The following is a 23,859-nucleotide window of genomic DNA, read 5'->3' as shown; positions in this document are numbered from 1 at the left end:
GTGACATCACTGTGTGTATTATCTCTGTACTGTGACATCACTGTGTGTATTATCCCTGTACTGTGACATCACTGTGTTTGTTATCCCTACATGTAAAACAGATCAAAATAATCATGCACTTTTTAATTTCTGAACTTGTTCCTTAAGACTGTAATGGTAGATTGGGGCCCCATTACAACTATTGCTATGGGACCCCATGGTTACTTGTTACACCCCTGGCCAGCTTATCTTGTTTATTTCGTTTTGGTCCCTGATTTTTTCCCATTTCTTTATTTGGCCTCATGCTTAGCGAAAAATAGTTTACAAAAAGTCCTGACAAAAAAAAAGATCTTCCTAGCAAAATCAAACAAGTGCCCCCTATATGTAAGAGCGCTGTAACGTATGTTTCATTGTCAATCTTTTCTCTTTGCCATCTGTCACAACTAATGTTTGACTTAGTCTTACTCTTGACACAGGCAGACAACTCTAACGCCTCACAATCATTTGCCTGTCAAGCGGTTGAATGAATGCTCTATGATTTATAAGAGACTTCCAAAATATGATATATGAATTTATTACCCGTATTTTATTTATTTTGCTTAAATCACAGAAACACCTTATTTAAATCATGGAAACTATCATTTATTTCTTTTTTTGCAGAAATATAATCACCTGCCGGTTTGGCATTGGGGCAAGATTATATTTGGAGATACAATCTGCTTTTTTTTTGTCCTTGAAGTGGCATTTTCTATAATTCATGGAGTAAGAAACATAAAAAGGTTTTTCCTTTTGAACATACAAAAAAGCAATAAAGGAAGACTTCAGACATATGTAAGACAAGGTCACCTACCAACTGATCTGTATGGCACTGGCCTGGTATGGGTCCATCGCCCTTCTGACTGTACAGTAACGTCCAACTTATGACAGATTACATTACTAAACCTCTGTCCCAAATAATACACTCAACCTTCAATGAAGGACAAGCACTAAAGCGCACAAGACACCATATTACTGCTCTGTGTAAGTTCCTACTGATATGGAGCCAACAAGACCAGGGCACAAGAGACAGTGAGCCCTGGCCTGAAACCCCCCACTGTCCCTTCCTACTTGCCGGTCCTATCCTAGGTAATAGGCAACAACTGGACGACAAAACCCTTCCTAAATACGTGACACACAAAACGCGGACAAGACAAACAACAACAAGGGAGGTCAGTTAGTCAGTGATCAGTAACAGTCGAGCAATGCAGTGTCAAAATTGATATCCAAAAGAGTAGTCTATAGGGAAATCCAGAGGTCAAGAATAAGAATTCAAGAATAAACAGCAAGAGAAAAGCCAGCACGCACAAGGCAATAGCAAGCACCAATGTGAATGTGAGCCAAGAATAAATAGGGAGGATGAACCCGCCCTGGAAGGCAGGCTGTCAATCACAGGGCAAGGCTAAACTTAACTATTAGAGGAGCAGAGGGAAATGAAGGTGAAGGAGGTGGGTGTGGTGGGAAATTAATTACCAAGGTGAAAGAATAGAACAGTGTTCGAGAAGAACCCAAAAGAAGAAATCACAGCTGAACACATCTCCTGAGGCCGGATGATGATGCCAAAGCCCGGACGGGCAAAGATGTTACAATAGTCCATCGATTTAGATCTTTGTTGCCATACGGAGAACCACAGGATGACCCATGCTGACTACATGCATGTGTATGGCCACACACACTGACTCAAGGATTAGAGCAAAACCTAACACCGTGAGGGACGGTAGTGTACAGGGTAGCAACAACCTTAAAAATGTTCCTTGGAAACCAAAGCTCAGCCTGAGAGCCATTGCTCATAAAAAAGTTGAAATTTTGTTCACTAAATACCAACTAAGTAGCGGCACAGGTTTTCTAATACTGCCAAGGGTAAAACTAGAAATAAGAATAATGCAAAAAATTTTGTGGTTTTCTTGCTAATATTTTAGTTTCCAGTTCCAAACGGGAACAAAGTAGCGTGCAAACATTTTAGGGAGGGGTAGAAAACAAATCTGTAAAATAGGTTCATACCTATGCCCAGATTCTGTTCGGGATTCCATTCACCAGTCTTTTTGAAAAACGTGGAGAGAAAAGTCCTTCAAGAAGGACTCTTTTCTTAGCATTTTTTGGACAGAAACCTGCAAAGTAAGCCTAGGTTCACACCTGTGCCCAAATTCCGTTCAGGGATTCTGTTCCCCATTCCGCTTTGGATGGAAACTGGGTGGAAACCCAGAAGACCTCTTTATAGTCTATGGGGTCCACTAGTTTCCAATGGTGATCGCTTTTTAAGTGGATTGGGTTTCCATTTTTTGGAAGAAAGTAAGCCTGAATTCGTATGTGAACCTAGCGTAAGAATGCTTTCAGAGATAGACGTGTTAATCTCCCTATATTATAAAAATGAATTTCTGTCTGTCTGTCTGTCTGTCTGTGCTCTAATGTGAACTAAACGACTGGACCGATCTTCACCAAATTTGGTACAGAGATACTTCAGATATCCGGGAAGGTTTAAGATGAGACTCCAACTCGCTCGGATGTACCGTTGCTGAGATACAGCATTTCAAACACAGTGCCCCCCCCCCCCTTAGCCAATACAAACCTGCAAGACTTTCACTCATATTCCAACTGCAATACACACGGTCACTCCACATGCACAATACAACCCTGATATCCAAACTGAGATACACGCATCAGAGGATTAGATACACAGATCAGCACACAGTATCACACACCAGAGGATTAGATACACGGGTCTGCACACAGTCCCACAAACCAGAGAATTAAATACGCGCTTCTGCACACAGTTCCACACACTGAAGGATTTGATACGTACATCTGCACACGGTTCCACATACCGAAGGATCAGATACAGGCGTCTACACACAGTTCCACACTCCAGAGGATTAGATACGCGCGTCTGCACACATTTGTACACGCCATAGGATTAGATACACGCGTCTTTACACAGTACCACATGCAGTAGGATTAGATACGTGCGTCTACACACAGTTCCACACGCCGAAGGATTAGATACGCGCCTCTTCACACAATACCACACAGGGAAAGATTAGATACGTGTGTGTGCACACAGTACCACACTTTGGAGGATTAGATACATGCCTCTGCACACAGTACCACAAGCCAGAGAATTAGATACGCGTCTCAGCACACAGTACCACATGGGGGAGGATTATATACGCGCGTCTGCACACAGTACCACATGCTGTAGGATTAGATACGCACCTCTTCACACAATACCACACAGGGGAGGATTAGATACACGTGTCTTCACACAGTTGTACACGTCATAGGATTAGATACACATGTCTTCACACAGTACCACATGCAGTAGGATTAGATACGCGCGTCTACACACAGTTTCACACGCCGAAGGATTAGATACGCGCCTCTTCACACAATACCACACAGGGGAGGATTAGATATGTGTGTGTGCACACAGTACCACACTTTGGAGGATTAGATGCATGCCTCTGCACACAGTACCACAAGCCAGAGAATTAGATACGCGTCTCAGCACACAGTACCACATGGGGGAGGATTAGATACGCGCGTCTACACACAGTACCACATGCCATAGGATTATATACGCACGTCTGCACACAGTACCACATGCCGGGGGATTGGATACATGCTTCTACACACAGTTCCACACACTGTAGGATTAGATACGCACCTCTTCACACAATACCACACAGGGGAGGATTAGATACACGTGTCTTCACACAGTTGTACACGCCATAGGATTAGATACACGCATCTGCACACAGTACCACATGCCGTAGGATTAGATACGCGCGTCTACACATAGTACCACATGGGGGAGGATTAGATACGCGTGTCTGCACACAGTACAACATGCCATAGAATTAGATACGCGCGTCTACACACAGTTCCACACTCCAGAGGATTAGATACGCGCGTCTGCACACAGTTGTACATGCCATAGGATTAGATACACACGTCTGCACAGAGTACCACATGCCGTAGGATTAGATACACACGTCTACACACAGTTCCACACTCCAGAGGATTAGATACGCGCGTCTGCACACAGTTGTACACGCCATAGAATTAGATACACGCGTCTGCACACAGTACCACATGCAGTAGGATTAGATACGCTCGTCTACACACAGTACAACATGCCATAGAATTAGATACGCGCGTCTACACACAGTTCCACACTCCAGAGGATTAGATACGCGCGTCTGCACACAGTTGTACATGCCATAGGATTAGATACACACGTCTGCACAGAGTACCACATGCCGTAGGATTAGATACACACGTCTACACACAGTTCCACACTCCAGAGGATTAGATACGCGCGTCTGCACACAGTTGTACACGCCATAGAATTAGATACACGCGTCTGCACACAGTACCACATGCAGTAGGATTAGATACGCTCGTCTACACACAGTTCCACACTCCAGAGGATTAGATACGCGCGTCTGCACACAGTTGTACACGCCATAGGATTAGATACACACGTCTGCACAGAGTACCACATGCCGTAGGATTAGATACACACATCTACACACAGTTCCACACTCCAGAGGATTAGATACGCGCGTCTGCACACAGTTGTACACGCCATAGAATTAGATACACGCGTCTGCACACAGTACCACATGCAGTAGGATTAGATACGCGACTCTTCACACAGTACCACACAGGGGAGGATTAGATACGTGTGTGCACACAGTATCACACTTTGGAGGATTAGATACATGCCTCTGCACACAGTACCACAAGCCAGAGACTTAGATACGCGTCTCAGCACACAGTATCACACGGGGAGGATTAGATACGCGCCTCTTCACACAATACCACACAGGGGAGGATTAGATACGTGCATCTGAACACAGTACCACACGGGAGGATTAGATACAGGCCTCTGCATACAGTACCACATGCCAGAGAATTAGATACGCATCTCAGCACACAGTTCCACATGGGGGAGGATTAGATATGCGCATCTGCACACAGTACCACACGCCAGAGTCATTAGATACGCGCGTCTGCACACAGTTTCACTTACTGGAGGATTAGATACGCGCCTCTTCACACAATATCACATGGGGAGGATTAGATATGTGCATCTGCACAAAGTACCACACCAACAAGAATTAGACACTTGCATCTAAACACAGTACTACACGGGGAAGGATTAGATACAGCTTTACTCCAGGTATCCATAACAACTGATCACAGGTTTTTCACTGACATCCAAAATGAGATACACATAATCACATGACGCTTATGGACGTACACACAAACAACATACAAAATACACCAGTGCAAAATTGGACAATTCTTATGGGGCCAGTACACAAACATAAATTGTAATATACCCGTGCGAAGCCGGGTCCTCCCTCTAGTAGTTTATATTTGTCAACTAGCCCAATGACGTGAGTGAGCAAAAGAGAAATGTAAATACATCAATATTTGGAGCAACCTTTGCCCTTTGGAGGAAGAGTCCTGGAAGTGATGATCCGGCCCCCACAGAGCCCTGATCTCATCCTCCAGTCTGTCTGGGATAACACGAAGAGACAGAAAGACTGGAGCAAGCCTACATCCATAGAAGATCTGTGCTTAGTTCTCCAAGATGTCGGGAACAACCTCCCTGCTGAGTTCCTTCATAGACTGTCTGCAAGTACCGAGAAGAACTGATGGAATGCAAAGGGCAAAGGTCACATCAAATATTAATGGGATTTAGATTTCTCTTTTTCTTAATCCTCTTCATTTTGTGAATTGCAACATTTTTCCCCCATCTGCTTAAAAGTTTTGCACAGTTCTATATAGAATGAAACTTGGCTTCCTATTAAATACAATAGCTGGTTGACAGATTGATGAACCAATAAACTTCCTCATTTTGAAACTTTACCGATTGTTATATTTTAATGTCCCTTTCGCTTTAGAATCCATTCTTAGAAGTTGTTTTCCAGCTCGCAGCTAACAGGTGCTACCGCCTGATAATGATAACCTAAAACAAAAGCCATTGAAACAGTCAGTTTCCCGCAACTGTTTATTCAATGTGTTGCGAGTCAAGTTACACTATATACAAAGAAGCAACGAGTGCAAAAGTGCTACTGTGTTCAGTAAAAGTGGAAGCTATGGTAATCTCCCTTATACCTTTATACTTACTGATCCATTTCAGTCAAAATCTCGTTTTTATCAATATGCAAATGAGCTTGAAGTGCAATAGGGATGTGTCAGAGCCCGGATAAGCACCTGTATTAGAGCTTGCCAAAAACCCCATCCAATACCATGCAGGCGAAGGGAGCAAACCTGGCAATATGTATGCAATACAATTTTGTATCTGAGTTATACACAAGCATTGTCAGGCTTGGTTCACATCCAGGGGTGTAACTTGAGGGGGTACAGAGGGTGCAGTCTTAGGGGGCCTATAAGCACTTGCATCAGTATTGAGATTGCAGCTTCCATCGGGCCCATAAACCAAGGAGACCCCCAGATTCCCCTAACCACACTAAGGTGGATTAAACTCCTTAGCACCCGTAACCATCACTATCATGAATTTGCTTTAGGGGTGAGATAGGGGCCCCGGACAAAAGATTGCACTGAGGCCCACAAGACTTTAGTTACACCACTGTTCACATCTGCATATCAAGAACTTTTCTCCCTGCATACTTTGGGTGGAAACCAGGTGGACCCCCATCATAGTCTAGTGGGTTCCACTGGTTTCCGCATGTAACTGCTTTTTATGTGGATTTGGTTTACATTTTTCCGGTCCCCAAGTGGACCCGGAGAACAGAAACCCGAGCACAGGTGTGAACCTAGCATCAGATTATAATTAAGTGTATGGAGAGGGGAGGGGGGAGGAGGAAATAGAGCCAGACAGAGATGTGGCACTGTCTACAGCGCTAAATGAGTCATTTCTGCCAGGAAAAGACTGGATACTAGTTCCTGATAACCCAGACGTGTTGTGTAAGAAAACTGTTTCTCTACAAAGCTGACCTCTCTCTGTTTTGTGGATTTCTACTTTTCCTCTTCCACCCTCTCCATAGACTTCTGTTGTACATATTTGATTGGTGAAGTAAGCAAATAAGAGTTGCGATTTTTCTTTAATAAAGTATATTTTAGAGTTACTTTTATCTTCACCTTCGATACGGAATTCTGAAAGTTTAGTTCCACTTTACAGGCTGTCCCTGCTCTAACATGGAAAGGGTTAACCCATCAAAGCCTAATGTAAGAATAAAACGTCTTGACATTTGGTGATTGGTAATATCAGTGACATTTTAACGAATAAATGCCTAAACTTGGAGAGCGCGGCATCATAATCCCCCAAATTCTGGAGATGCAGCAATTAAGAAAATGCCGGGCTAAGGGACTGTGTTGTCGCCATGAAGTGATGGATTACCCCATCTCCATGAGCGCTGCTCAGTGCCGGCCGATCTGCCAGCTGTTCTAATTGTGTCACAATCATTTTACCAGAACAATGCGCTCCTCTTGATACTGATCAAAGAGTCGCTTGTGTGACAGACCTCACTTAACCAGTTAAGTGCTGCCCATGCATCCTAATGCTGCCCTAAGGCGTCCTGCAGCTTCGCTTCACTTATCCTCCAGATACATATTATAAAGGATAGGTATCAAGATGTCACCGTTTTCTTATTTTGTCAGTCTCTAGTTTCGCTAACATCCAGTCATGCTGGGATCAATTGATTGATCCTTAAGATTCTTATCTGTGACTCTTTTGTAACCCATCGCGCAAGACGTGCTGGAGAGAAAACTCCTTCGTGTATTTTAACTCAGACTTGGTATGTCTTGGGTAGACACTCTGAAACAGCTTTTTTTTTTGGGCAGATTCGTAGTCTCAGGTTCATGGCTTGTGTTTTTATTTGTATGTTATATAAAAGTCTAGAAACTTCAGTAGACTGGCGATACAGGTTGCATCCTGACTGGTAGCCAAATGAAAAGGATTTGCTGTTTTACTCTGCACCCCCTATCATTTCTTTTCTGCATTTTTAATACTGGAGTAATTTTTAGTTTTGCAAGTAATTGCACATAAATTGTGACTCATCCTCAAATGTCACATGTATGTAATTACATGTCAAAGCAATAGTCCATGGTACAGGTCAGGCAAAGAAAATATGGCTTTTAACATCAAGAGTTATTAGGGATGAACAGATCGGTTTGTAACCAGCCAACATTATTGCAAATTTTCTCAAAATTTTGTGTTCAGCTGAATCATAAAGATGTCAGGTTTATTGCAAATTTTGCAAAAATGTTGGGTTCAGCTGAACCTAAACAGTCCAGGTTTATTGCAAATTTTGCAATAATTTTGGGTCTGCCACTCACTAACCCATATTCTAAAGATACCCCATAGTATAAGAAGCAGAGGCCCAGGGGAGGTAAGTACACATACCAAAAATATTATGGGCATCTGCTCACTATACTCCCAGGGTATAATAATAGCATTTTTTTCCAAAACGAAGCGACCAGGTGACCCTCATGATACTTTACAATAGACACTGGGGTTAATTATTAAGACCAATGTTTTACACTCTTATTTGTCATCTCCTGACATCATACAGGCCACAATATTAAAATATTAATTAATAATTATTAGAGATGAGCGAACAGTGAAATATTGGATATTCGTTATTCGTTTCGAATAGCTCCTCAATATTCGACTATTCGAACGAATATAGAACCTCATTATAGTCTATGGGGAAAAAACGTTCTTTTCAGGGGAAACCCAAATTCAACTCAGGAGGGTCACCAAGTCCACTATCACACCTCAGCAAATGATGACAACACCTCTGGAATGCAACTGGGACAGCAGGGGAAGCATGTCTGGGGGCATCTAACAAGCCCAAGTCATTGTTTTACAACACCATCACAGCCTATCAACTACACACTTTCCACACTCAAAAAAAAAAAAACACTATGAAAGTGGAAAAATACCTGGAGACCTTCTTTCCTCCCTAATTGGATGGATAGAACCCTAAATTTTAAGCTAAAGAAACATTACCAAGCACCCCTTTAAATCACGTTGCCCATGACAACCACAGATGGAATAGGCAATGGGAAATCCAACAGTACCCACCGTGAACTGTCATTGTTTATGTGTGTGTGTGTGTGTGTGTGTGTGTGTGATGTGGTAAGACCTTCCAAAATTCACTTTTCTGGCCCTTAATGTGAGCCCTTCCAAATTAAGTTACAGGCCCTTAAGCTGAGCTACCAGCAGAGATTGAGGCCCTTGAGGTGACTTCAGCCTTTTACCAGCAGAGTTTAATGCCCTTTAACTTAGTTCAGCCTTGCACCAGCAGAGATTTGTTGGCCCTTTGGCTGAGTTGAGCCTTGCACCAGCAGAGTGTTAGCCCCTTTAAAATTGTTAGCCCCTAAAACGGTGGTTCCAGAACCATCACTCTCATTGTGTGGAATTGATGCAGTGGATTGGAGTGAGGACTCAGACATTGACCTTGATTGTGATTGGGAAATTGATAACATTTTGGCATCAAGTCCTGCGGGTAACTTTTATTTAGAGGACCACAAAGGTGGAGAATTGGCTGCAACTACTACTACTGGTAATGGTCCTCTAATATGGGACTCTATATTACCTCTACAGGGTTCTGATCAAACAACATGCTCCAGTACTTTAGATGTAGATCAGAAACCACTTTCCCTTCCAACATCAGATTTAACCAAGCTTCTTCATCATCATCATCATCATCATCATCATCATCCTGCTGAGATGGAGCCACTAAAGGAAATCTTGCCTTCCAAGGCATGTCCTGGAGCTGCGACTGAGCCAAATCTAAACATAGAGTCCTTTGGAACTGAACAAAATTCATCAGTAGTGTTTTTGGCCCTAGGAGTGAGTAGAGCCTTTAAACAGCAGTGTTTTTTGACCTTCAGGTGAGTTGAGCCATGCACCAGCAGAGTTTTATTTTTTGGCCCTTGGGGTGACTAGAGCCTTGTAGCAGCAGGAAGTCTATGTACCAAAAACGGAAACCCCACCCACACCCGCCTACCCCATCTACTTTTGTACAAAGTGTAATAGTCAGTAAAAAATAATACATACAGTGTTGGCCAAAAGTATCGGCACCCCTGCAATTCTGTCAGATAATACTCAGTTACTTCCAGAAAATGATTACAAGCACAAACTCTTTGGTATTAATATCTTTATTTATTTTGCTTGTAATGAAAAAACACAAAAGAGAATGAAAAAAAGTCAAATCATTGATCATTTTACACAAAACTCCAAAAATGGGCCAGAGAAAAGTATTGGCCCCCTCAGCCTAATACTTGGTAGCACAACCTTTAGACAAAATAACTGCGCACAACCGCTTCCAGTAACCATCAATGAGTTTCTTACAAGGCTCTGCTGGAATTTTAGACCATTCTTCTTTGGCAAACTGCTCGCGGTCCCCCCTGAGATGTGAAGGGGGCCTTCTCCAAACTGCCATCAAGAGATCTCTCCTCCCCCACAGGTGTTCTATGGGATTCAGGTCTGGACTCATTGCTGGCCACTTTACAAGTCTCCAGGGCTTTCTCTCAAACCATTTTCTAGTGCTGACCTGAAGTGTGTTTTGGGTCATTGTCCTGCTGGAAGAGCCCTGACCTCTGAGGGAGACCCAGCTTTCTCACACTGGGCCCTACATTATGCTGCAAAATTTGTTGGTAGTCTTCAGACTTCATATTGCCATGCACACAGTCAAGCAGTCCAGTGCCAGAGGCAGCAAAGCAACCCCAAAACATCAGGGAACCTCCGCCATGTCTGACTGTAGGGACCGTGTTCTTTTCTTTGAAGGCCTCTTTTTTTTTTTTCCTGTAAACTCTATGTTGATGCCTTTTCCTACTTTTGTCTCATCTGACCAGAGAACATTCTTCCAAAACGTTTTTGGCTTTCTCAGGTAAGATTTGGCAAACTCCAGCCTGGCTTATGTCTCTGGGTAAGAAGTGGGGTCTTCCTGGGTCTCCCACCATACAGTCCCTTCTCATTCAGACGCTGACGGATAGTACGGGGTGACACTGTTGCACCCTCGGACTGCAGGGCAGCTTGAACTTGTTTGGATGTTAGTCGAGGTTCTTTATCCACCATCCGCACAATCTTGTGTTGAAATCTATTTTCAATTTTTCTTTTCCGTCCACATCTAGGGAGGTTAGCTACAGTGCCATGGGCTTTAAAACTTCTTGAATGCACTGCGCACGGTAGACACAGGAACATTCAGGTCTTTGGAGATGGACTTGTAGCCTTGAGATTGCTCATGCTTCCTCACAAATTTGCTTCTCAAGCCCTCAGACAGTTCTTTGGTCTTCTTTCTTTTCTCCATGCTCAATGTGGTACACTCAAGTACACAGGACAGAGGTTGAGTCAACTTTAATACATTTCAACTGGCTGCAAGTAGAGATGAGCGAACAGTGTTCTATCGAACTCATGTTCGATCGGATATTAGGCTGTTCGGCATGTTCGAATCGAATCGAACACCGCGTGGTAAAGTGCGCCATTACTCGATTCCCCTCCCACCTTCCCTGGCGCCTTTTTTGCTCCAATAACAGCGCAGGGTAGGTGGGACAGGAACTACGACACCGGTGACGTTGAAAAAAGTAGGCAAAACCCATTGGCTGCCGAAAACATGTGACCTCTAATTTAAAAGAACAGCGACGCCCAGCTTCGCGTCATTCTGAGCTTGCAATTCACCGAGGACGGAGGTTTCCGTCCAGCTAGCTAGGGCTTAGATTCTGGGTAGGCAGGGACAGGCTAGGATAGGAAGGAGAAGACAACCAACAGCTCTTATAAGAGCTAAATTCCAGGGAGAAGCTTGTCAGTGTAACGTGGCACTGACGGGCTCAATCGCCGCAACCCAGCTTTCCCAGGATCCTGAATGGAATACACTGTCAGTGTATTCCCGTATACCCGATATATACCCCGATACCCGTTCCAACGGTGTGCCCCCCCACCTTCACCCCAGAAATACCCTGCAAGTCCCCTAGCAATAGAATTGGGGCTATATACACCCACAATTTTTACTACTGGTATACAGTGCCATTGTCTGACTGGGAATTCAAAGAATATATTGGGAATACAAATACCCTCATTTCTTGCTACTGCCATATAGTGCCAGTGTCTGACTGGGAATTCAAAGAATATATTGGGGTTACGTGCACCCACAATTTTTACTACTGGTATACAGTGCCATTGTCTGACTGGGAATTCAAAGAGTATATTGGGAATACAAATACCCTCATTTCTTGCTACTGCCATATAGTGCCAGTTTCTGACTGGGAATTCAAAGAATATATTGGGGTTACGTGCACCCACAATTTTTACTACTGGTATACAGTGCCATTGTCTGACTGGGAATTCAAAGAATATATTGGGGTTATAAATACCCTCATTTCTTGCTACTGCCATATAGTGCCAGTTTCTGACTGGTAATTCAAAGAATATATTGGGGTTACGTGCACCCACAATTTTTACTACTGGTATACAGTGCCATTGTCTGACTGGGAATTCAAAGAGTATATTGGGAATACAAATACCCTCATTTCTTGCTACTGCCATATAGTGCCAGTTTCTGACTGGGAATTCAAAGAATATATTGGGGTTACGTGCACCCACAATTTTTACTACTGGTATACAGTGCCATTGTCTGACTGGGAATTCAAAGAATATATTGGGGTTATAAATACCCTCATTTCTTGCTACTGCCATATAGTGCCAGTTTCTGACTGGTAATTCAAAGAATATATTGGGGTTACGTGCACCCACAATTTTTACTACTGGTATACAGTGCCATTGTCTGACTGGGAATTCAAAGAGTATATTGGGAATACAAATACCCTCATTTCTTGCTACTGCCATATAGTGCCAGTTTCTGACTGGGAATTCAAAGAATATATTGGGGTTACGTGCACCCACAATTTTTACTACTGGTATACAGTGCCATTGTCTGACTGGGAATTCAAAGAGTATATTGGGAATACAAATACCCTCATTTCTTGCTACTGCCATATAGTGCCAGTTTCTGACTGGGAATTCAAAGAATATATTGGGGTTACGTGCACCCACAATTTTTACTACTGGTATACAGTGCCATTGTCTGACTGGGAATTCAAAGAGTATATTGGGAATACAAATACCCTCATTTCTTGCTACTGCCATATAGTGCCAGTTTCTGACTGGGAATTCAAAGAATATATTGGGGTTACGTGCACCCACAATTTTTACTACTGGTATACAGTGCCATTGTCTGACTGGGAATTCAAAGAATATATTGGGGTTATAAATACCCTCATTTCTTGCTACTGCCATATAGTGCCAGTTTCTGACTGGTAATTCAAAGAATATATTGGGGTTACGTGCACCCACAATTTTTACTACTGGTATACAGTGCCATTGTCTGACTGGGAATTCAAAGAGTATATTGGGAATACAAATACCCTCATTTCTTGCTACTGCCATATAGTGCCAGTTTCTGACTGGGAATTCAAAGAATATATTGGGGTTACGTGCACCCACAATTTTTACTACTGGTATACAGTGCCATTGTCTGACTGGGAATTCAAAGAGTATATTGGGAATACAAATACCCTCATTTCTTGCTACTGCCATATAGTGCCAGTTTCTGACTGGGAATTCAAAGAATATATTGGGGTTACGTGCACCCACAATTTTTACTACTGGTATACAGTGCCATTGTCTGACTGGGAATTCAAAGAGTATATTGGGGTTATAAATACCCTCATTTCTTGCTACTGCCATATAGTGCCAGTTTCTGACTGGGAATTCAAAGAATATATTGGGGTTACGTGCACCCACAATTTTTACTACTGGTATACAGTGCCATTGTCTGACTGGGAATTCAAAGAATATATTGGGGTTATAAATACCCTCATTTCTTGCTACTGCCATATAGTGCCAGTTTCTGACTGGTAATTCAAAGAATATATTGGGGTTACGTGCACCCACAATTTTTACTACTGGTATACAGTGCCATTGTCTGACTGGGAATTCAAAGAGTATATTGGGAATACAAATACCCTCATTTCTTGCTACTGCCATATAGTGCCAGTTTCTGACTGGGAATTCAAAGAATATATTGGGGTTACGTGCACCCACAATTTTTACTACTGGTATACAGTGCCATTGTCTGACTGGGAATTCAAAGAGTATATTGGGAATACAAATACCCTCATTTCTTGCTACTGCCATATAGTGCCAGTTTCTGACTGGGAATTCAAAGAATATATTGGGGTTACGTGCACCCACAATTTTTACTACTGGTATACAGTGCCATTGTCTGACTGGGAATTCAAAGAATATATTGGGGTTATAAATACCCTCATTTCTTGCTACTGCCATATAGTGCCAGTTTCTGACTGGTAATTCAAAGAATATATTGGGGTTACGTGCACCCACAATTTTTACTACTGGTATACAGTGCCATTGTCTGACTGGGAATTCAAAGAGTATATTGGGAATACAAATACCCTCATTTCTTGCTACTGCCATATAGTGCCAGTTTCTGACTGGGAATTCAAAGAATATATTGGGGTTACGTGCACCCACAATTTTTACTACTGGTATACAGTGCCATTGTCTGACTGGGAATTCAAAGAGTATATTGGGAATACAAATACCCTCATTTCTTGCTACTGCCATATAGTGCCAGTTTCTGACTGGGAATTCAAAGAATATATTGGGGTTACGTGCACCCACAATTTTTACTACTGGTATACAGTGCCATTGTCTGACTGGGAATTCAAAGAATATATTGGGGTTACGTGCACCCACAATTTTTACTACTGGTATACAGTGCCAATTTCTAACTAGGAATTCAAAATGCGCAAGGCTCCCGGAAAGGGACGTGGACGAGGCCGTGGGCGAGGTCGGGGGAATGGTTCTGGGGAGCAAGGTAGCAGTGAAGCCACAGGGCGTCCCGTGCCTACTCCTGTGGGGCAGCAAGCATTGCGCCACTCCACAGTGCCAGGGTTGCTTGCCACATTAACTAAACTGCAGGGTACAAACCTTAGTAGGCCCGAGAACCAGGAACAGGTCTTGCAATGGCTGTCAGAGAACGCTTACAGCACATTGTCCAGCAGCCAGTCAGACTCTGCCTCCTCTCCTCCTATTACCCAACAGTCTTGTCTTCCTTCCTCCCAAAATTCCGAAGCTTTACAGAACAATAACCCAAACTGTCCCTGCTCCCCAGAGCTGTTCTCCGCTCCTTTCATTGTCCCTCAACCTGCCTCTCCACGTCACGATTCCACGAACCTAACAGAGGAGCATCTGTGTCCAGATGCTCAAACACTAGAGTCTCCTCCATCTCCGTTCGATTTGGTGGTGGATGACCAGCAACCCACCCTCATCGACGATGATGTGACGCAGTTGCCGTCAGGGCATCCAGTTGACCGGCGCATTGTGCGGGAGGAGGAGATGAGACAGGAGTTGGAAGAGGAAGTGGTGGATGATGAGGACACTGACCCGACCTGGACAGGGGGGATGTCAAGCGGGGAAAGTAGTGTGGATGTTGAGGCAGGTGCAGCACCAAAAAGGGTAGCTAGAGGCAGAGGCAGAGGTCAGCAGCTTAGGCGAAGCCAGGCCACACCCGGAATCTCCCAAGATGTTCCAGTTCGTACCCAGCCCCGAAAAACTCCCACCTCGAGGGCACGTTTCTCGAAGGTGTGGAGTTTTTTCAAGGAATGCGCCGAGGACAGATATAGTGTTGTCTGCACAATTTGCCTCTCGAAATTGATTAGGGGCTCTGAGAAGAGCAACCTGTCCACCACTTCAATGCGCCGTCATTTGGAATCCAAGCACTGGAATCAGTGGCAGGCAGCAACGGCAGGACAAAGGCCGCCTGCCGTTCACGCCACTGCCACTGCCTCTGCCTCTGCCTCTGCCACTGCCACTGCTGACTGTGCTGGCGATGCACTCCAGAGGACGAGCCAGGACACCACTTCATCTGCCTCCGCCACTTTGTTGACTTCTACCTCATCCTCCCCTGGTCCTGTCTTATCTCCTTCTCCTGCACCATCAAAGGCACCATCAGGCGTTTCTTTACAACAACCCACCATCTCTCAGACATTGGAGCGGCGGCAGAAATACACTGCTAACCACCCACACGCGCAAGCCTTGAACGCCAACATCGCTAAACTGCTGGCCCAGGAGATGTTGGCGTTCCGGCTTGTTGAAACTCCCGCCTTCCTGGACCTGATGGCAACTGCGGCACCTCGCTATGCCGTCCCTAGCCGTCACTACTTCTCCCGGTGTGCCGTCCCCGCCTTGCACCAGCACGTGTCACTCAACATCAGGCGGGCCCTTAGTTCCGCGCTTTGCACAAAGGTCCACTTGACCACCGACGCGTGGACAAGTGCATGCGGACAGGGACGCTACATTTCACTGACGGCACACTGGGTGAATGTAGTTGAGGCTGGGACTGCTTCCCAAACTGGCCCGGTGTACCTCGTCTCCCCGCCTAACATTCCTGGCAGGGACACGAGAAGAACACCCCCCTCCTCCTCCTCCTCTACCGCCTCCTCCTCCGCCACCGCCTCCTCCTCCGCCACCGCCTCCTCCTCCGCTGTTAGATTGACCCCAGCTACGAGTTGGAAACGTTGCAGCACTGGCGTTGGTAGACGTCAGCAGGCTGTGCTGAAGCTGATCAGCTTGGGGGACAGACAGCACACTGCCTCCGAGGTGAGGGATGCCCTCCTCGATGAGACGGCAATATGGTTTGAGCCGCTGCACCTGGGCCCAGGCATGGTCGTTTGTGATAACGGCCGGAACCTGGTAGCAGCTCTGGAGCTTGCCGGACTCCAACATGTTCCATGCCTGGCCCACGTCTTCAACCTAGTGGTGCAACGTTTCCTAAAGAGCTACCCCAATGTTCCAGAGCTACTGGTGAAAGTGCGGCGCATGTGCGCCCACTTTCGCAAGTCGACAGTAGCCGCTGCTAGCTTAAAATCTCTCCAGCAACGCCTGCATGTGCCACAACACCGGCTTTTGTGCGACGTCCCCACACGCTGGAACTCAACGTTTCAGATGTTGAATAGAGTGGTTGAGCAGCAGAGACCTTTGATGGAATACCAGCTACAAAACCCTAGGGTGCCACAAAGTCAGCTGCCTCAGTTTCACATCCATGAGTGGCCATGGATGAGAGACCTTTGTGACATCCTACGGGTCTTTGAGGAGTCCACAAGGAGGGTGAGCTCTGAGGATGCGATGGTGAGCCTTACAATCCCGCTCTTGTGTGTTCTGAGAGAATCCCTGATTGACATCAGGGATAACTCAGATCACACAGAGGAGTTAGGGATAGCATCCGATCCGTCACAGCTGGAGAGTAGGTCCACACATCTGTCCGCTTCACTGCGTTTAATGGAGGAGGAGGAGGAGGAGGAGGAGGAGGAGGAAGAAGAGTTGTCCGATGATGTGATGGTGATACAGGAGGCTTCCGGGCAACTTCGAATCGTCCCATTGTTGCAGCGCGGATGGGTAGACATGGAGGATGAGGAGGAAATGGAGATTGAACTTTCCGGTGGGGCCAGAGGAGTCATGCCAACTAACACTGTGGCAGACATGGCTGAGTTCATGTTGGGGTGCTTTACAACCGACAAGCGTATTGTCAAAATCATGGAGGACAACCAGTACTGGATCTTTGCTATCCTTGACCCCCGGTATAAAAACAACATCTCGTCTTTTATTCCGGTAGAGGGGAGGGCCAATCGCATCAATGCTTGCCACAGGCAATTGGTGCAGAATATGATGGAGATGTTTCCAGCATGTGACGTTGGCGGCAGGGAGGGCAGTTCCTCCAGTAGGCAACCAAGTTCTCACCGGTCCACACAAACGAGGGGCACACTGTCTAAGGTCTGGGACACCTTGATGGCACCCCCTCGCCAAAGTGCCGCCACGGAGGGTCCTAGTGTCACCAGGCGTGAGAAGTATAGGCGCATGTTGCGGGAATACCTTTCCGACCACAGCCCTGTCCTCTCCGACCCCTCTGCGCCCTACACGTATTGGGTGTCGAAGTTGGACCTGTGGCTTGAACTTGCCCTATATGCCTTGGAGGTGCTGTCCTGTCCTGCCGCCAGCGTCCTATCTGAGAGGGTGTTCAGTGCAGCCGGTGGCATCATCACTGACAAGCGCACCCGTCTGTCAGCTGAGAGTGCCGACCGGCTCACTTTGATAAAAATGAACCACCACTGGATAGAGCCTTCATTTTTGTGCCCACCTGTGTAACGCACCCCAACATGAAACTCCATGTCTGTACTCAACCTCTCCAATTCCTCCGCATCCTCATACTCATCCACCATAAGCGTTGCACAATTCTGCTAATACTAGGCTCCCTCCAACATGATTTCCCCCAACTCTGCTGGTTAGAGGCTCCCTCCACCCTGATTTCCACCAACTCTGCTGGTTAGAGGCTCCCTCCACCCTGCTTTCCCACAACTCTGCTGGTTAGAGGCTCCTTCCACCATGAATTTGCCCAAACTGGGCTGTTTAGAGGCTCCCTCCACCATGAATTGGTCCAAACTGGGTTTTTTAGAGGCTCCCTCCACCATGAATTGGTCCAAACTGGGCTGGTTAGAGGCTCCCTCCACCATGAATTGGTCCAAACTGGGCTGGTTAGAGGCTCCCTCCACCATGAATTGGTCCAAACTGGGCTGGTTAGAGGCTCCCTCCACAATTAATTGGTCCAAACTGGGCTAATTAGAGGCTCCCTCCACCATGAATTGGTCCAAACTGGGTTTTTTAGAGGCTCCCTCCACCATGAATTTGCCCAAACTGGGCTGTTTAGAGGCTCCCTCCACCATGAATTGGTCCAAACTGGGCTGGTTAGAGGCTCCCTCCACCATGAATTTCCCAAAACTTGGCTGTTTAGAGGCTCCCTCCACCATGAATTGGTCCAAACTGGGCTGGTTAGAGGCTCCCTCCACCATGAATTTCCCAAAACTTGGCTGTTTAGAGGCTCCCTCCACCATTAATTGGTCCAAACTGGGCTGGTTAGAGGCTCCCTCCACCATGAATTTGCCCAAACTGGGGTGGTTAGAGGCTCCCTCCACCATTAATTGGTCCAAACTGGGCTGGTTAGAGGCTCCCTCCACAATTAATTGGTCCAAACTGGGCTAATTAGAGGCTCCCTCCACCATGAATTGGTCCAAACTGGGTTTTTTAGAGGCTCCCTCCACCATGAATTTGCCCAAACTGGGCTGTTTAGAGGCTCCCTCCACCATGAATTGGTCCAAACTGGGCTGGTTAGAGGCTCCCTCCACCATGAATTGGTCCAAACTGGGCTGGTTAGAGGCTCCCTCCACCATGAATTTCCCAAAACTTGGCTGTTTAGAGGCTCCCTCCACCATTAATTGGTCCAAACTGGGCTGGTTAGAGGCTCCCTCCACCATGAATTTGCCCAAACTGGGCTGTTTAGAGGCTCCCTCCACCATGAATTTGCCCAAACTGGGCTGGTTAGAGGCTCCCTCCACCATGAATTGGTCCAAACTGGGCTGGTTAGAGGCTCCCTCCACCATGAATTTGCCCAAACTGGGGTGGTTAGAGGCTCCCTCCACCATTAATTGGTCCAAACTGGGCTGGTTAGAGGCTCCCTCCACAATTAATTGGTCCAAACTGGGCTAATTAGAGGCTCCCTCCACCATGAATTGGTCCAAACTGGGTTTTTTAGAGGCTCCCTCCACCATGAATTTGCCCAAACTGGGCTGTTTAGAGGCTCCCTCCACCATGAATTGGTCCAAACTGGGCTGGTTAGAGGCTCCCTCCACCATGAATTGGTCCAAACTGGGCTGGTTAGAGGCTCCCTCCACCATGAATTTGCCCAAACTGGGGTGGTTAGAGGCTCCCTCCACCATTAATTGGTCCAAACTGGGCTGGTTAGAGGCTCCCTCCACAATTAATTGGTCCAAACTGGGCTAATTAGAGGCTCCCTCCACCATGAATTGGTCCAAACTGGGTTTTTTAGAGGCTCCCTCCACCATGAATTTGCCCAAACTGGGCTGTTTAGAGGCTCCCTCCACCATGAATTGGTCCAAACTGGGCTGGTTAGAGGCTCCCTCCACCATGAATTTCCCAAAACTTGGCTGTTTAGAGGCTCCCTCCACCATTAATTGGTCCAAACTGGGCTGGTTAGAGGCTCCCTCCACCATGAATTTGCCCAAACTGGGGTGGTTAGAGGCTCCCTCCACCATTAATTGGTCCAAACTGGGCTGGTTAGAGGCTCCCTCCACAATTAATTGGTCCAAACTGGGCTAATTAGAGGCTCCCTCCACCATGAATTGGTCCAAACTGGGTTTTTTAGAGGCTCCCTCCACCATGAATTTGCCCAAACTGGGCTGTTTAGAGGCTCCCTCCACCATGAATTGGTCCAAACTGGGCTGGTTAGAGGCTCCCTCCACCATGAATTGGTCCAAACTGGGCTGGTTAGAGGCTCCCTCCACCATGAATTTCCCAAAACTTGGCTGTTTAGAGGCTCCCTCCACCATTAATTGGTCCAAACTGGGCTGGTTAGAGGCTCCCTCCACCATGAATTTGCCCAAACTGGGCTGTTTAGAGGCTCCCTCCACCATGAATTTGCCCAAACTGGGCTGGTTAGAGGCTCCCTCCACCATGAATTGGTCCAAACTGGGCTGTTTAGAGGCTCCCTCCACCATGAATTTGCCCAAACTGGGCTGGTTAGAGGCTCCCTCCACCATGAATTGGTCCAAACGGGTTTTTAGAGGCTCCCTTCACCATGAATTGGTCCAAACTTGGCTGTTTAGAGGCTCCCTCCACCATGAATTTGCCCAAACTGGGCTGTTTAGAGGCTCCCTCCACCATGAATTGGTCCAAACTGGGCTGGTTAGAGGCTCCCTCCACCATGAATTTCCCAAAACTTGGCTGTTTAGAGGCTCCCTCCACCATTAATTGGTCCAAACTGGGCTGGTTAGAGGCTCCCTCCACCATGAATTTGCCCAAACTGGGCTGTTTAGAGGCTCCCTCCACCATGAATTTGCCCAAACTGGGCTGGTTAGAGGCTCCCTCCACCATGAATTGGTCCAAACTGGGCTGGTTAGAGGCTCCCTCCACCATGAATTTGCCCAAACTGGGCTGTTTAGAGGCTCCCTCCACCATGAATTTGCCCAAACTGGGCTGGTTAGAGGCTCCCTCCACCATGAATTGGTCCAAACTGGGCTGGTTAGAGGCTCCCTCCACCATGAATTTGCCCAAACTGGGCTGTTTAGAGGCTCCCTCCACCATGAATTTGCCCAAACTGGGCTGGTTAGAGGCTCCCTCCACCATTAATTGGTCCAAACTGGGCTGGTTAGAGGCTCCCTCCACCATGAATTTGCCCAAACTGGGCTGTTTAGAGGCTCCCTCCACCATGAATTTGCCCAAACTGGGCTGGTTAGAGGCTCCCTCCACCATGAATTGGTCCAAACTGGGCTGGTTAGAGGCTCCCTCCACCATGAATTTGCCCAAACTGGGCTGTTTAGAGGCTCCCTCCACCATGAATTTGCCCAAACTGGGCTGGTTAGAGGCTCCCTCCACCATGAATTGGTCCAAACGGGTTTTTAGAGGCTCCCTTCACCATGAATTGGTCCAAACTTGGCTGGTTAGAGGCTCCCTCCACCATGAATTTGCCCAAACTGGGCTGTTTAGAGGCTCCCTCCACCATGAATTGGTCCAAACTGGGCTGGTTAGAGGCTCCCTCCACCATGAATTTCCCAAAACTTGGCTGTTTAGAGGCTCCCTCCACCATTAATTGGTCCAAACTGGGCTGGTTAGAGGCTCCCTCCACCATGAATTTGCCCAAACTGGGGTGGTTAGAGGCTCCCTCCACCATTAATTGGTCCAAACTGGGCTGGTTAGAGGCTCCCTCCACAATTAATTGGTCCAAACTGGGCTAATTAGAGGCTCCCTCCACCATGAATTGGTCCAAACTGGGTTTTTTAGAGGCTCCCTCCACCATGAATTTGCCCAAACTGGGCTGTTTAGAGGCTCCCTCCACCATGAATTGGTCCAAACTGGGCTGGTTAGAGGCTCCCTCCACCATGAATTGGTCCAAACTGGGCTGGTTAGAGGCTCCCTCCACCATGAATTTCCCAAAACTTGGCTGTTTAGAGGCTCCCTCCACCATTAATTGGTCCAAACTGGGCTGGTTAGAGGCTCCCTCCACCATGAATTTGCCCAAACTGGGCTGTTTAGAGGCTCCCTCCACCATGAATTGGTCCAAACTGGGCTGGTTAGAGGCTCCCTCCACCATTAATTGGTCCAAACTGGGCTGGTTAGAGGCTCCCTCCACCATTAATTGGTCCAAACTGGGCTGGTTAGAGGCTCCCTCCACCATGAATTTGCCCAAACTGGGCTGGTTAGAGGCTCCCTCCACCATGAATTGGTCCAAACTGGGTTTTTTAGAGGCTCCCTCCACCATGAATTTGCCCAAACTGGGCTGGTTAGAGGCTCCCTCCACCATGAATTGGTCCAAACTGGGGTTTTTAGAGGCTCCCTCCACCATGAATTTGCCCAAACTGGGGTGTTTAGAGGCTCCCTCCACCATGAATTTGCCCAAACTCTGCTGGTTAGAGGCTCAATCCACCCTGATTTTCAAAACAAATGTTGGTGCCAACCTCAACTTACTACAAGGGCCAAATTCACTGCTGGTGACAAGCTCTCCTCACTGCAAGTGCCAAATACACATGTTTCAAGGTGTTTTCCTACTGTCAGAGAGGTGGTATTGAGTGTGTAAAGTGTGTAGTTGTTAGGCTGTGATGTTGGGGTAATAGAGGGTCTTTGGTGTGTTAGATGCCCCCAGACATGCTTCCCCTGCTGTCCCAGTGTCATTCCAGAGGAGTTGGCATCATTTCCTGGGGTGTCATAGTGGACTTGGTGACCCTCCAGACACGGATTTGGGTTTCCCCCTTAACGAGTATCTGTTCCCCATAGACTATAATGGGGTTCGAAACCCGTTCGAACACACGAACATTGAGCGGCTGTTCGAATCGAATTTCGAACCTCGAACATTTTAGTGTTCGCTCATCTCTAGCTGCAAGTGTGATTTAGTTATTGCCACCACCTGTTAGGTGCCTCAGGTAAGTAACAGGTGCTGTTAATTACACAAATTAGAGAAGCATCACATGATTTTTCAAACAGTGCTAATACTTTTGTCCACCCCCTTTTTTATGTTTGCTGTGAAATTATATCCAATTTGGCTTTTTGACAATTCTTTTTGTGGTTTTCCATTGAAGACAAATTAAATGAAGATAATAATACCAAAGAATTTGTGATTGCAATCATTTTATGGAAGAAAATGAGTATTATCTGCAGAATTGCAGGGGTGCCAATATTTTTGGCCAACACTGTAGGTGTCAATGCTAACTTTTTGGATGATTCAACATGCTCCATTGGTAAATGTTATATTTTTAGAGTTTATCCAAGGGGAATGAATCTATCATATATATCAATATAATCTATCATATAACCCTATATATCACAGAGCTCAGCTTCTCTCCTCTATCATATAACCCTATATATCACAGAGCTCAGCTTCTCTCCTCTATCATATAACCCTATATATCACAGAGCTCAGCTTCTCTCCTCTATCATATAACCCTATATATCACAGAGCTCAGCTTCTCTCCTCTATCATATACCCCTATATATCACAGAGCTCAGCTACTCTCCTCTATCATATAACCCTATATATCACAGAGCTCAGCTTCTCTCCTCTATCATATACCCCTATATATCACAGAGCTCAGCTTTTCTCCTCTATCATATAACCCCATATATCACAGAGCTCAGCTTCTCTCCTCTATCATATTACCCTATATATCACAGAGTTCAGCTTCTCTCCTCTATCATATAACCTATGTATCACAGAGCTCAGCTTC

The sequence above is a fragment of the Leptodactylus fuscus genome, chromosome 9 (assembly GCF_031893055.1).
Source record: "Leptodactylus fuscus isolate aLepFus1 chromosome 9, aLepFus1.hap2, whole genome shotgun sequence".
NCBI lineage: Eukaryota > Metazoa > Chordata > Amphibia > Anura > Leptodactylidae > Leptodactylus > Leptodactylus fuscus.
Note: the sequence above shows the minus strand (reverse complement) of the source record.